The 15,862-nt window shown below is 43.2% G+C and overlaps 1 pseudogene; it reads right to left on the reverse strand.

The window, feature by feature from the left end:
* Positions 1-4,158: 4,158 nt before the first annotated feature.
* LOC127671805 (sorting nexin-18-like) lies at positions 4,159-15,109 on the reverse strand (annotated as a pseudogene).
* Positions 15,110-15,862: the final 753 nt, after the last annotated feature.

Below are 15,862 nucleotides of genomic sequence, written 5' to 3' on the forward strand. Positions count from 1 at the left end.
TGACAACTCTGTGTAAACTTGAAACCAGAAAACCAAGACTCTGATTTAAAATCACAACTCTTAATGATAGAGAACTTTAAGAAGGACACAAATAACTCCCTTAAAGAAATACAGACCCAGAAATGAACCCACACACCTATGGTCACTTGATCTTCCACAAAGGAGCTGAAAACATGAAATGGAAAAAGATAGCCTTTTCAACAAATGGTGCTGGTTCAATTGGAGGTAAGCATGCAGAAGAATGTGAATTGATCCATTCTTATATACTTATACTAAGCTCAACTCCAAGTGGATCAAGGGTCTCCACATAAAACCTGACACACTGAAACTAATAGAAAAGAAACTGGGGAAGACCATTGAGGACATGGGCACAGGGGAAATGTTCCTGAACAGAACACCATTAGCTTATGCTATTGACAAATGGGACCTCATAAAATTACAAAGTTTCTGTAAGGCAAAGGACACTGTCAAAAGGACAAAAAACGTCAACCAACAGATTGGGAAAGGATCTTCACCAACCCTAAATCCGACAGAGGGCCAATACCTAATATATACAAAGAACTCAAGAAGGTAGAACCCAGAGAACCAAATTACCCTAATTAAAAAGTAGGGTATAGAGCTAAACAAAGAATGTTCATATGAAGAACTTCAGATGACTGAGAAGCACTTTAAGAAATGTTCAACATCATTAATCATTAGGGAAATGCAAATCAAAAGAACCCTGAGATTTCACCTCACACCAGTCAGATTGGCTAAGGTTAAAAACTCAGGAGACAGCATGTGTTGGCAAGGATGTGGAGGAAGAGGAACACCCCTCCACTGCTGGTGGGATTGCAAGATGGTACAAACACTTTGGAAATCAATCTGGTGGTTCCTCAGAAATCTGGGCATGACACTTCCGGAGGACTCTGCTATACGACTCCTGGGCATATACCCAGAGGATACCCCAGCATGCAATAAGCACCCATGCTCCACTATGTTCATAGCAGCCCTGTTTGTAATAGCCAGAAGCTGGAAAGAACCCAGGTGTCCCTCAACGGAGAAATGGATACAAAAAATGTGGTATATTTATACAGTGGAGTACTATTCAGCCATTAGAAACAATGAATTTATGAAATTCATAGACAAATGGATGGATCTGTAGAACATCATACTAAGTGAGGCAACCCAGTCTCAAAAGATTGATCATGGTATGCACTCACTGGTAAGTTGATATTAGCCTAGAAACTTGGAATACCCAAAACATAATTCACATATTAAATGATGTCCAGAAGAATGGAGGAGTAGTCCCTGGTTCTGGAAAGACTCAGTGCAGCAGTAAAAGGGAATACCAGAACAGGGAAGTGGGAAGGGGTGGATGGGGCAATAGGGGGAGGGAGGAAGGCTTATGGGACTTTCGGGGAGTGGGGAGCTAGAAAAGCTGAAATTATTTGAAATGTAAATAAAAAATATATCGAATTACATCTGGAACAACAAAAAACCCAGGATAGCTAAAACTAGTCTCAGCAACAAAAGAAAGTCTGGGGGAATCAGTATCCCTGACCTCAAGCAATACTACAGAGCAATAGTGTTAAAAACTGCATGGTATTGGTACAGTGACAGGCAGGAGGATCAATGGAACAGGATTGAAGATCCAGAAATGAACCCACACACCTGTGACCACTTGATCCTCGACAAAGAGGCTGAAAACATCCAATGGAAAAAAGATAGCCTTTTCAACAAATGGTGCTGGTTCAACTGGAGGTCAGCATGCAGAAGAATGCGAATTGATCCATCCTTGTCTCCTTGTACTAAGCTCAAATCCAAATGGATCAAGGACCTCTACATAAAGCCAGACACTCTGAAGCTAATAGAAAAGAAACTGGGGAAGACCCTTGAGGACATCGGTACAGGGAGAAAGTTTCTGAACAGAACACCAATAGCGAATGCTCTAAAAGCAAGAATTGACAAATGGGACCCCATAAAATTACAAAGTTTCTGTAAAGCAAAGGACACCATCAAAAGGACAAATTGGCAACCAACAAATTGGGAAAAGATCTTCACCAACCCTACATCAGATAGAGGTCTAATATGCAATATATACAAAGAACTCAAGAAGTTATACCCCAGAAAACCAAATAACCCTATTAAAAATGGGGTACAGAGTTAAAGAAAGAATTCTCACCTGAAGAACTTCGGATGGCTGAGAAACATCTTAAAAAATGCTCAACTTCATTAGTCATCAGGGAAATGCAAATCAAAACAACCCTGAGATTTCACCTTACACCAGTCAGAATGACTAAGATTAAAAACTCAGGAGACAGCAGATGTTGGAGAGGATGTGGAGAAAGAGGAACACTCCTCCACTGTTGGTGGGGTTGCAAATTGGTCCAACCACTCTGGAAATCAGTCTGGTGGTTCCTCAGAAAACTGAGCATGTCACTTCCGAAAAATCCTGCTATACCACTCCTGGGCATATACCCAGAGGATTCCAAAGCATATAATAAGGATATATGCTCCACTATGTTCATAGCAGTCCTATTTATAATAGCCAGAAGCTGGAAAGAACCCAGGTATCCCTCAACAGAAGAATGGATGCAAAAAAATGTGGTATATCTACACAATGGAGTACTATTCAGCCATTAGAAACAATGAATTCATGAAATTTTTAGACAAATGGATGGAGCTGGAGAACATCATACTAAGTGAGGTAACCCAGTCTCAAAAGATCAATCATGGTATGTACTCACTAAAAAGTGGATATTAGCCTGGAAAACTGGAATACCCAAAACATAAAACACACATCAAATGAGGTACAAGAAGAATGGAGGAGTGGCCCCTTGTTCTGGAAAGACTCAGTGAAGCAGTATTCGGCAAAACCAGATCGGGGAAGTGGGAAGGGGTGGGTGGGAGGACAGGGGGAGAGAAGGGGGCTTACAGGATTTTCGGGGAGTGGGGGTCCAGAAAAGGGGAAATCATTTGAAATGTAAATAAAAAATATATCGAATAAAATAAAAATACATCAGAAAAAAAGAAGAAAAAAGAGAGAAGAGACAATATCAAGGTAGAATATTGGACATACCTGGGGGAGTGAGAGAAACACTTCCTTCATAAAGCAAAGGGTGCTTCTATAACATTTTGGGAGTTATCTTAGTGCATAAGCTGATGGAGATGTTTGGGAAGGAATGGAAATCTAAAGAAAATGAATAACAATTACTTTTACTTCCTGTTCAGGTAAAAGTAAGGGTTAGTGTGGCTATTAACAGTCCGGATAGGAGTCACTAGTCAACGGAGTTCCATTTTCTTTTCCTGTAGGCAAGGGAAATGACTCTAATCTTTGAACAAGATTTATTTTTATTAATTTTTTATAAATACTAATTTTGGTTTTGATCTTTTTGTTTGTTTCATTCTAACCACCAGGAATCCATATGTAATCTATCTTGAGCTGGGCAAATCTTGGGATTTTAGAATATATGGACTCCCTGAGAACTAATTAGATTTAATTTTTAGGAGAACCTGGTTATTCCCTTGACCTCAACATAAATTAGCTACATAAACTTTATTGAATCCTAATAAGTGCGTGTCTTCTTCTATAGGCTTCAAAGATTCCTGTGATTTTTGCATTTATTCGACTCTAAGGTTCACAGTGCTGATGAAGTCTACATGCTGTCCTTTTCACATTCACTTTGAATAGGTTTAAAAAACTAGAAACTGAGAACCTTTGGAGATGTATATATATCCTAATATTTTACACAAATAGTTCTCATATTGTTGCACATATATTATTGTGGTTATCTATCTATCTGTTTATCTATCTATTTATCTATCTATCTGTTTGTGAAAATACGTTATTCCTTACAATTTTTCAAACAATTACAAAAAAATATTTTTGAAGCCACTAAGAATAAAGAAAGGCAATGTATGTGTCAGTGTGTCAAATGACATGAGCCTTAGATAATTGACATCACAATTGTCCATCAGTCTGACTACTAAATGAGCCTCAGACCGCAGTAGTTTGTCTACCAACTTTAGTCACCAATTTGATGTTTAATAGGAAGAAGGCAAAATAAAATTTAAATTCTGTTGAAAGGTTCTCACTTCCAGGCTCCACAGAAAAGGTATTTTTATATCTAATTTGAATCTCATAATAGACTAACCATATCAGGAATCATTATGTATTTATTCCTCCACAAAATGGATTTCCCACTTCTTGGTCACTTTTTGGAAAAATATTATTTGTTGTTGTAAAAAATGCTGCATCTGTGATTTAAAGTCTCTTACTCTAATTTGATGGAAGTGATGAATCTCGGCCAATGTGGTGAAGGAGACAGTGTTACAACGGTCTTGAATGACATCAGCTTTTTGACCTCCATCTTCCCTTCTTCCCCGTGTAGCCAACTCTCCTTTCCTTTGGTAAGAGCTCCTTTCTGAACATGGATGATGTCTGGGAAGTTGGCCAGGCGCCCCTGATACAGTGCTAACAGTCCATGACCAGGTCCATGGCCTGCCTGGGCTGCTCAGCAAAGAGTTCTCTGATGGCGTCATAGGCGTCTCCAGGGAAAGCAATGGCCTGGTTCAGACCCGCGGACAAGGCCTGCTGATGCAGCTTCAAGGCTTAGCTGCGGCCCAGGAAGGACTGGCCCACCTTCTGATGCTCCTTCTTGAAGCCAGTCACCTGCTTGCGCGCGCGAACTCGTTGGCAGTGTGGTTGAGCTGCAGCGCGCTGTCATCCATCTTGGGGAAGGATTTGAAGCAGTCTTTCTTGCTCTCCACCTCCTGCAGGTCCAGGGCTGCGGCAGGTGGTGTGCTCAGAGTGAGGAAGAAGTTGGAGCCACCATCTCATCCTTCTCAGCCTTCTGCTTACCCTGTTTCCAGGTCTTCTCATCAGTGCTGCTGGGACAGCTCAGGAAATGCTGGAAGACATGGCACTGCGCCAGCACAGGGTGGCTGGCCATGTGGTTCATCCAGCAGATCAGACCCTTCCTGCGCTTGGAGATGAAGTCCTCCTCGAAGCGCCTGGTGGCCTGCTTCTCGGGCAGATGGGGCACCGAGATGATGGGAAATTTCTCTGCCAGGCAAGCACACAGCCAGTCCAAGTGCTGATAGCACCTGTGCACGGGCACCTGGGTATGCATGGGCACCAGCTTGTAAGAGATGCAACTCTTCAGTCCTTGAACTTGGTCTGCTCGGTGGGGTCGTAGATGGTGCACTGGAAAGGGTAGGGGTTCTCCTGCCACTCGGGCCGTAGGGGCCCAGCACCATGCACACAGCTTGTCCCTATCCTTCACGAAGCCTGACGCCTCTCTCAGCACCAAGGCCTCCCGGCCCGACCTGACAGAGGTGGAGAATGATTAAGGTTGAGGCTCACCGAGGCGGAGCTCTTGGCTCCAGACACTTGCTGAGGCGGGGGCACCGAGTAGCCGCGTGAGCCCAGCGACAGGTCCCAGCCTGTGGACAGAGGTACCCGCTGGCTGCGCTGCCTCCCGCTGCTGCCGAGCCTGCCAGGTCTGGGTACGCGCCGCTGCCCAGCGCGCCTGGCTCGTCGGCCACTGTGGAGCTGTCGTCCCACTCATCATCCCAGTCATCATCTCTGCCTAGGCTGGCCTGGTGACCAGGGAGGAGCTGCTGGGGCGACGGCTGTAGGGCGCCCCTGCTGGAAGGAAGCTGGCGTTGCCAGCTGTCAGCAGCTGGAAGGCGGCGGGCAGCGCGGCGGGCAGAGGCTCAAAGCTGCCAGGGCGGCGCGTTGGCGGAGCGGGCGGAGCTCCCTGGCCGACGTCTGCCGGTGGGCCAGGCTTGGTCGTGCAGATCACCTGTACAGAGGAGGTCGGGAAGAGACCGCGGTGGCCGCGGCTGCTGATCCCTTCGAGCCAGCCCTCCATGTCCTGATCACTGCACAAGCTCAACACCTGCTCCTGCAGTGAGATCTCAACGGGGTTCTTGAACTTAAAGCCTTAGAGCGCCCGGGCACTCAGCGCCACCTTCCGGAGCCCAGAGCCCCGAGCTCAGGCCATGCCGAGGGCCCAGTGGTCACTATCCTCCTCCCTGAACGCAAAGGGAGCTTGGAAGGAGCTTGGAAGGCAGCACAAGGTCCGGTTCCTGCTTCACTCTCGCCCTCCCTGCAGATCCGCTCTGCTAGCAGGAGCTACTGCTGCACAGGCCGCTTCTGGCCAGGGTGGGGCCCGGGCCTCCCCACAAGGTTTTCTTACCACTGGCCCTTTACATGTCTGTGCCTAGATGAGTACAGAAAGTGAATCTCTAAGTGTCCTTGTTGCAATGCTTACATTCCATTCCACATCTGTCCCAGACACACACTTTTTCTTCACTTCTCCTATTAGAGCCTTCCCTATTATTCTCACCTCTCCTTGCTTGTTGGTCTAAGTGAAGACACAGATTAGGTCTTTTCATATCACAGCTGGCCCTGTACACAAAGACACAACCCAATCCCAGACCGACTTGCTGCTGGCCAGTGCAGAGTTGTAAGTGAGGTGGTACTATAAGTACAGGACTAGGCTGAGGGGCCAGGTCATCACTTGTAAATGTTCCTAGATCAAAACATGAGGAGGACACAAAGCATTCTGATCTCCAATGCTCTGTAGAGTAGAAATTAATTTATGGACAGTGAGTGAGGATCCAGACATGGCTCAGTACTGAAAAAAACATCTCATTCAATCGGAACTTATTTGATCTCAGCACCTATATGTTCGCACATAAGTTCTCTACTCAATTTCTAATTCCCTTGGGTGACCTTGGCTCTAATAATGAATTCATATACCTACATATCGACCAAAAATTCACATGCACAAAGTCTTCTGAAAAAAATAGAAATCCATGAACATAGAACTCTGTAACCGTGTACCGGCTCATGAGCCTGCCTGGGTCTCCTCAGTCTTGATGCAAGTACTGAAGGGGAGGTGGGGTGGGGGATCAGGCAGAGAACCCATGGGGAAGTAGACAGTGTGGAGTTCTAGGGGAAACTTAAAGTCCCTGAAAATCCCAAGACAGCAAGAGAAGGAGAACATGGAATATTTTAGCCAGGTGTATATGGACTTCCTACTTAGCCATTAGCTCTCCTTGATTTGAATCAGAGAAAGAATAATAGTATTTATGCTGTAGACTCTGAATATGTTTTCTGAGGAGACCTTGTGGCTACAAGTTGAGGATCTGTTGGAGATAATAAAAGATAGAAAATCTTGCCAATTTTCCTATTGTTTAGCGTCCTGAGCATAGGCCCCTCAGGAGTTGCTCTAGGAGTTTAGTGTGACTGGGATAAACTACGTATATATGTTTTGGGCTGAGTTAAATGCCAAATTTAAACAGTGCCTGAAGGAACATGGGATGTGGAAATTCAGCAATGAAGAAGGAACAAATGTTCTGAACTTCATGATCGTTTAGGTAGAAAGTTGCTAATATCTTTCCTTTCTTTTTCACTAAGGTTCAAGGTAATCAGATAAGTCACCCAGAAGACAAAAAATATGCTATTCTGCCTTACATCTCAAGTCCTGCTTCTTGGGATAGAGAGAGAAGTACACCAAGACATCTAGCCAGTTTGGATTACATAGTTAGATCTGATCGCAAGTAAAGCCAATTCTAGAGAGGAGAGAAGGGCTGTGCTGATATGTTGGTGATTCTCCATCAACAAGCAAAGACCCTCTCAGGTAATTTCATTAACACACTTAAAGAGCAGTTTATCCTCCTTGCAGCTGACATTTTCCTGTTAGCATAGTAAGAGGCATTTGTAGTCTATGAGGTGTCAGGTAGAGTGACCTGTCTGAATGACAATCATGCATTTTTGAGGTAGGATATCCATATAAGGCAGGCTGGCCACATGTTTTCTTGCCTCAGCTTCAGTGAGCTTTGAGTGACAGTGATGTGGATGTTCTATTTAGGCCAGAGTTACTGATATAGCATGCTCAAGTTCTGGAGAACCAAACTCCACAAATCACCAATATAGCTGCCATAAGCTAAAAGATACTAAATGGTTACACAAAGGCACAGGTGACAAGAAAGACTCATTGCTCACAAGCTCTGTTGCTGTGATCTCTTAGGCGACTTACCTTTAAATGGTCAAGAGAGATTCAGAGGGAGCAGCGGGATGAAGTTTTCCACAGACTGACTGGAGCCACCTGGGGAGACACAGATTCTGAGATGAATGAGGGAAGTGGCATGCCTGTCACTTACTGTTGAGTGCCTCTCCCCTCTGCATTGTGAGAGCACTATGCATCTATCTCCATCTGTGACATGGCTTTCTAGATAGACGTACCAGGCTGAAAGACTGGCCACCACACTGGTCCTGCAGTTGGCATTCCAGGACCCTTACAGATTTTATCCAGAGATATCTGAAAGAGAGAACATGATTGGACAGCTGTTAGGGTCCCACACATTTTGTTTGAAGTCCAGGAAAAGGAGGAAGCAGTGGATGCCACAGTTAGCATGAACTAACACACAAGTCTGGTTTCATGGTGACTCAGGGCAGTTTCTCAAGAGTACAGTAGAGAAAATGGCTATACAGTTGTAAACAACCATTTTGCAGTATGTGTGTCTACATGTGCCTCTCTGTCACGGGAGGTTTCTCCATGAGTGAGAGATTATGCTTGTAGATGTGAGCATTCATACATGTGTACTTAATTCTGTGTGGGCCTTCTCTGCCTCTGTGCATACAGCACAACGAATAAATCAAAGACTGTTCTCAGGGGTTCTATTGCTGCCCTGAGAGCCTGTTACCAAGGCTCAAAGGGTATGTGAGCAAGAGAAAGATGTGGGAAGCTGGGCTACACTTGTCAGGCAGGAAGGTCAATTGTGTTTGGAAGAGGGATGGAAGCTTCTCTGGATTCCCCTATTTAGGAAACCATGAGATTGTCCATCAGTTTAATCATCCATACACCCAAGAAGCTGCATCACATACTGTTTTGCAGGTGTGTATTGTTGTGAGCATAGGTGAAAACAGGGCTTTTCACAGAGCAGCTTACAGCATAAATAAAACATAGATTTCTGTATAGGTCAAAGCTGTAGGCATTTTGATGGGATAGCTCATTTCAACTTACTTCAAGTTGTACAACAATCTACCTACCCATTTGGTTCTCACTGTTTACAGCTCTGTTCCCTATCTTCTGCTTCCATCAGTATCTTTTCCTACTCCTGTATCTGCTTTTGTCCCCTCTGTCTGTCTCGTGCCCTGGTCAACCCCAGTATTTTTGACCTCTCTATTGGCTGTCGGATATTTGTAATTAGCAATCAGCAGTAAGGTAGTGCCAGAATATCTATTGGATTTCCACCAGGCAATGACATTCACATTTTGAGCAGCTGTAGATCAGCAAAATTTAAAATCTAAAACACAGTGATGGTTCAGAAATGACAGCATCAAACTCCTGCCATCACTTAGCTCTTTGTCACTACAGATTTAACAATTGAAAATACAGAGATGTACCTTCATATACAGTAAGGAATGTCACCTGAACAGTGGGTGGATATGTGCACACAGCATGCGAATGTGGAGGTCAGAAGACAATTTCAGATGTTGCTTTATGTTACCTTCCACTTTCATAGTTGTGAGCCAGCTTATGAGGTACTAGAAACTACAGTCGGGTCTTCTGAAAGAGCAGTACATGCTCTTTTTTTTTTAATTTTTTTATTTTCTATATTCTTTGTTTACATTCCAAATGATTTCCCCTTTCCCGGATCCCCCATCCCTATATGTCCCATAAACCTTCTTCTCTCCATCCCTTCTCCAATCACCTCCCTCATTTTTCTCTCTCCTTAGTACATGCTCTTAATCACTAGAGCATCTCTCTAAGTCTCATCTAAGATACTTAGCATTTATTGGTTTGTTTGTTTGATATGGATCACTAAAGGGATAAAAGTTTGGAGGCCAGCAGATAATTTTAGGAAGGGGGTTCTCTTCTAGATCTGTATATTTAATTTCAGAAATGAAACTTAGAAAAGCTCAACAAAGTAAGACTTAGCAAACAGACGGAAGGAAAGAGCTCAAGAGAAGACACAAGAAACTGAGACATATTTTTACACATTCAGGAGTCCTATAAAAATACTAAACTGAAAGACAAGTTTGGGGAAGACTTGTTTGCACACCCCAGTACACCCTATGTTTGCTGCCTCAGTGTCTGTGTGTACAAATAAGTTTTGATCAGTTGACTTAGAAGGCTTTGTTCTCCTTGTGTCTGGTCTATCCTATGGAAAGTATATTATTTATTCTTATTTTTCTACTTCAGGATTTCCTGAACTCTGAGAAGAGGTATTTAATGGAATTATCTCATATGAAGTGGTGTGCTTCTCTCTCTCTCTCTCTCTCTCTCTCTCTCTCTCTCTCTCTCTCTCTCTTCTCTGTGTGTGTCTGTTTGTTGGTCTTTCTGTATGTATCTCTGTCTCTCTATCTCATAATGTCTGATTGTTTGTATTTGTTCCCATCAGATACATGAAAAATCTCCTCTGATGGCTAAATAAGGCACTGATTTATGAGTATATCAGAATATCACAAGAACCAACTAAATTGTTATATTTATTTATTTATGCATGTATTTTTAGATCTGTAGAATTGATATTATTTAAGTATTTTGAATATCTAGTTTCTGTTCTTGGCCACTCAAGCAGTGTCAGATATGTGTGTAAATCCCTTGAGGCACAGGAGTGGCAAAACTCCTCCCCTGAGCACCTCCAACTGCCAATTTCCACGCAGAGAACACTCCAACTGCCCTACAGGCCAGCCTCAGTCTTCCCCATCCACACTCCATCCTTACAGAGTAGCCCAAGCACACAAGTCGAAATCCCACCAATCCCTATCTTCAAAGATTTGTGCCAAACCCCAAGAACAGGTATATATCCCTGTCTTCTACTCAGTTTGTTGCTGGCTTTCATCTGAGCACAGGCAGCCAGCCCAGTAGAAGTTAAGTTTGGTTCTTCCTCCCAGCCCCATGCTCCCAGGAATAAGACTCAAACTCAAACTCTATTTACAAATACTCTAGTCATATAGTCAGGCTAATTTCTGACTTTATCATAACAAAAATTAACCCATTTATTCTAATTCATATTCTGCTGTGTGTCTGGTTACCTTTGCTCAGATACCATGGGCCTGTCTTGTCACATATTCTCAGGTGAATCTTCCAATCAGCACTGTCCCAAAATACTTTCTGCTTCCGGTATGCCCCACCTCCTACAGTCTGCCTAAACTATTGGCCAGCAGAATTTAATTGACAGGTGTCTGATCTATACAAACAGAAGATATTCTCTCCATATACCTCTCTGGGTTTTCCCCTCCCAACAAATCTGTTGCGTGAGATTTCTCTGGCTGTGTGACTCTGTGGTATTCTTTGTCTTCTGATTGCCAGGGTACTTTTCTATCCTTGCTGTAACATGTACAGAGCATCCCATCTCATATGACATGGCCTGAACTCAGATGGTTTGTTTACTCCCACATCTTTTGTGTCACCATTGCGGAGCATATTTTGCAGTCAGGATTTTAAAAATATTTTTAGCATTTTTGTTTTTTGAGCATAAGTGTTTTGTATGAATGTGTGTGTGCACCATGCATGTCTATCAGCTATAGAAGTCAGAAGGTCATTTCCAAGACCCTTGGAAATGCAGGAAGTTAGAGGCAGTTGTGGGCCATCCTATGAGAGCTGGAGACCAAACCTAGGTCGTCTAGACAAACAGCCAATGCTCTTAATCACTGAGCCAAGCTCCCAACCTGACACTATTTTCTTTCTGTATCAACTGAAAGATACGTGAGGCGTAGGAAATCATATTTTCATTTAAACAGAATATCTGTTCTTTCTTGCGTTGGACCTTACAGATTTAAAAAAAATGGGTATATGGGTTGCCTAAAATGAGGAGCCATGATAGCATCCTTAGGAGAATATGCTATTCAGCTATACTACGGTTGCTCTTTTTACTCTGTGTTATATATCACTGACGGATTTTAATGAATTGTTCACTCCATAAAGATTTGCTAAATTTTGCTGATTAGGAGAAACAGAAATAATAACACATTAAGATGTGTTTGAAAGATATTTATTATGAATCGGAAAATGGTTTCAGGATACCATTATCATCAAATTATTCTTGGCTCCAAAATGATGAATGCAACAATTTCCTTCCCTTGATGCCACGGTTTATGGTTTTTCTAATGTAAGAAAACATAACTATCTTGACTAAGTGTAGGATCCAGAATATCAGCTGCCAATCAGGAAGCAACTACTTCATAAGTACTATATCTTGCTTATGATTAGAGTGATTGATTTCAGGGCTGAGACTGTTGGGAGCATATTTACATAGCATGCATTCCACTTTTTTTGAGGTTCTTAAACAAATTCTTTTCAGTAGCTGAAAAAGTCAGTTTCCTGTGGACTGACAGGAATTACATAGAAGCAAGCATTTTCATTCTCCTCAAATGTAGCAATAATTTTAATCTGTACATTCATAAAACAAACAGTGCAATTATAAAACCGTGAAGGTGACATGCATACATTAAGGTGTAGTGGGGATGGGGAGGACATAAGCATCTCCAACTTTCCTTACTGCTGTTCTTTGCTAGGTCTTTAGGTAAAAGGGCTGAGTCAGGAGACTTCATCTGGAATGCTAAAATCAAAGGTGAACTTCCTGAAGGCTGCACATTCGTTATCACAGAGAGAATGGAAACGGCCTCCTAGAGCAGTTTGGAAGGATCTAGAGTAGCATGGCTGGGCTTTCAAGCTAGAAATGAATGGGAACAGGGATGCATTTTCTGAAAAACTAAAAAAGATAATGTCTGTAGCTGAGGGTTCTATTTCTATTTCATAGCTGCTACCACATGAGCCCTTCCACCATTTTCAAACTCCTGTCGTTTCTGAGTCGATGCTGTTCAGTGGAGTTGTTTGTATGAGGGCTGGTGAGATGCAGAAGGAAGGATCTGGGGAAATGGCTTCTTCCTTGAAGTCTTGGGTCCACGCTCCTCATCCGCATTGGTTGTTATGGCCGTTTCTCTGCTGTGTGAGCAGAGGTAACAGGTGCCCAGGGTGCTGGGCAAGGTTAGTGCCTCAGTCTCCCTTGGCTGCTCTGGCCACGCCCTACTCAGGCTTGCCTGGCCTGGAGCACAACTGCTAGCACTAGAGTCAGTCCACTGGCTCCTTTCTCAGGGCCAGGATGAGACAGGATGTGGAAGAGTAACAAGACGGGGTAACATGGTACCAGTTGGCCTCGGAGCAGAACAGAGAAACACATTTGCACCGATGGAAGTTCAAATTCCCAAAGTTATTCTGAGACAAAAAAAAGAGGAGCTTTTCTTTGAGCACTGACTTCCCTTCATACACGCAGCCTGTGCACGTTGATCAGCTGAGCCTGGATGCTCTGGGGTGGTCTCCTCGAGCTCAGCTACAATAGCTCTTTTCCAGTGGTGCCACTTTGATGAGACCCAGAGTAAATCCTAGCATGGCTTCACAGTGACTGGGATAATGAAATCACCAGCCAAATGTAATTGCAATTCTATCAACCTTATATTTCACACACAAATTTAGAAAAACCAAGATGAAAAAAAAATAAAATTAAACAGAACAAAATTAATTTCTACAAGAAATCAAAATATAGTTACAGTGAGATTTAAGGGAAAAAAGCTACTTGGATCATGAACTTAATTTTATTTTAAATAACTTTAGTTACCTTGCTGTTAACAGCGTAAAAGCAGAAAGAACAGGCTGCCTTCCCCGCAGACTTAATCAGAAAATCGTATCTACAATAATTGATAGAACTCGGTTCTTGTCCTTCTCCCATCTCATCAAAAATTATTGCATTTTCCCCCAAACTGCATTTTGGATTCCTTGATGAATATACTCCTCTCATCCTCTTTCCTGGAGGGTGGTTTCCTTGGTTTACATCCATCTTTATAAAAAGGAGAAGGGGCGCATATGCAGAGGCAAAATATCCTCTTGATGCCAACAGATACAGAGTTGCTTGAAGAAGCTGACTGTACACAGGAGCTGCCTGGGTCAGGGGAGGGGGCTGTGGTGAGAGGAGTCAGACAGCCTTTGGTGGACAGACAGGCAAGGCCCACAGGCTCTTCTTCCAGGGCAGGGACAGGCCTGAATGGTGGTTTTCCTCATTATCTCCCAACCTGTTATTTTGGGCCTCCAAAAGTCTTACTGTAGATCAGAAGCCAATGACTGATTATAAAAATAAGAATAATTAAATTTTGGCTCAAGAAATAAGATTGACCAACTGTTTTGCCTTGTTATTCTTTTCAATATCCAAGGCCTTTACAAAGAAGGAAACAAAAACCACTTCTCAATCTCCCACCAAAAGTGAACTTTTTTCTTTCTTTTTTTTTCTCCATATGCCTTAACCGGAAGAATGGCTGCAGATTGAGATATCAAAAATCCCAGAGAACTATATAATATATTCATATAACTCTGCATGTCTCTTATTTAAATTTCACATTCCTTTAAAAGTGCTTATTCAGTCAGTAGCTGCTGAAGGAGGCTCTTCTGCTGGGCCTAGGGGTTCTGTAGTCCTGATGTGGACTTTTGAGTTCCCAGTGGACCAGACTGGTTCAGGTGAGGGTCCCTGCCTACCAAATTCACTGTACACTGGACGTCAGCAAACACCTGAACCTGCTGCACCTGTAGAGCTCCTCTAGTCCATAGTCACCACAGAAGAACTCTTCTGTCCTCTTGTCCTGGTTTCCATCTGTGTCTGTTGTGAGAATGTCAGTGGATGAGAGCTGGTTGCAGTAGAGGCCTGTGTGTCTCAGTGCTGGATCATTCATCTGCTCAGAGCACACAGCATTCATCCCCGGCATCTGCAGAGAGCTCATTTGCATCTGGACCATCATTAGATTTATGTTCTGAACATTCGCATTTGCACCTGCCATGGACAAGGTGAAGCTCATGTTGTTGTAAACTGCTGGTTGTGCAGGTGCAGGCTGGCTTAGGACAACTTGACATTGTTGATTCCCATTGCTCCTTGCTGCCAGGCCTTCATGTCTGGTGACTGGTACCCAGAAGTGGGCGGGGTTTGTTGGAGCAGAGAGCTTTGCTGGAGGGGTGACAGGCATCTGCACCATGGAGCCCCCAGGGCTCAGCATCAGGGAGAAGCTGGCCTCGCCTTGGGGAACCAGTCCTGATCCTGGATACTGGAAGACATTCTGCTGCATCTGAGGACAGGGCCAGGTGAATGGCTTCAGTCTCCAGCTTGCCCTGCCTGAAGAACAGGCATTTCAGCTGCTCTCCAAGGCAGCCAAGTTCTCCTCCTCCAGGGCCGCCCCGCCCTGCTCGCTGCCCCGCCCCCCCACATATTCCACCTTAGGGAGCAAATTGAATGAGATTAGTCATGCCCATAAAGAGGGGAACCGCATTTTATTAACAGACTTTCAGTAATACAATTGTAATATAGGCTTTTTCAGACACAACTTCCAGGCTATAAAACAGGGAGGGAGTGGAAGAGAGAGAGGAGGAAGTAGGAATTCTACACTCTGGAACAGGATGCAGGCAGGGAAACATAGTTTATTATTTATACTTATTATTATTAACATATTATTTAAACTATTGACAAGAATAGTTATCTGGAGTCCATTTGATCTAACGTGGTGGATACATGTCAACTCCCTCAAGTATAAATGAAGTATTTAGTAGAATAATGTTCAAGTTTATATTTAGAAGACATCCTTAAAAATTTAAAACTTAGAAATTTTGACAGTAATAATATGTATTTATAAATGTGTATATATGTATGTTTGTATATTAATTGCTATGTAGCCCTACATATTAATTCACTCTGTAGATCAGGCTGGCCTCCATCTAAGTGATTTGCCTGACTCTGCCTCCAGTTCCAGGATTAAAAGTATCTACCACTAATCCAAGCCACTAGCATCAATATTTTAAAAGCCTGAAGAACCAGGTCTACATTA

This window comes from Apodemus sylvaticus, chromosome 1, assembly GCF_947179515.1.
Source record: "Apodemus sylvaticus chromosome 1, mApoSyl1.1, whole genome shotgun sequence".
In the NCBI taxonomy this organism is placed as follows: domain Eukaryota; kingdom Metazoa; phylum Chordata; class Mammalia; order Rodentia; family Muridae; genus Apodemus; species Apodemus sylvaticus.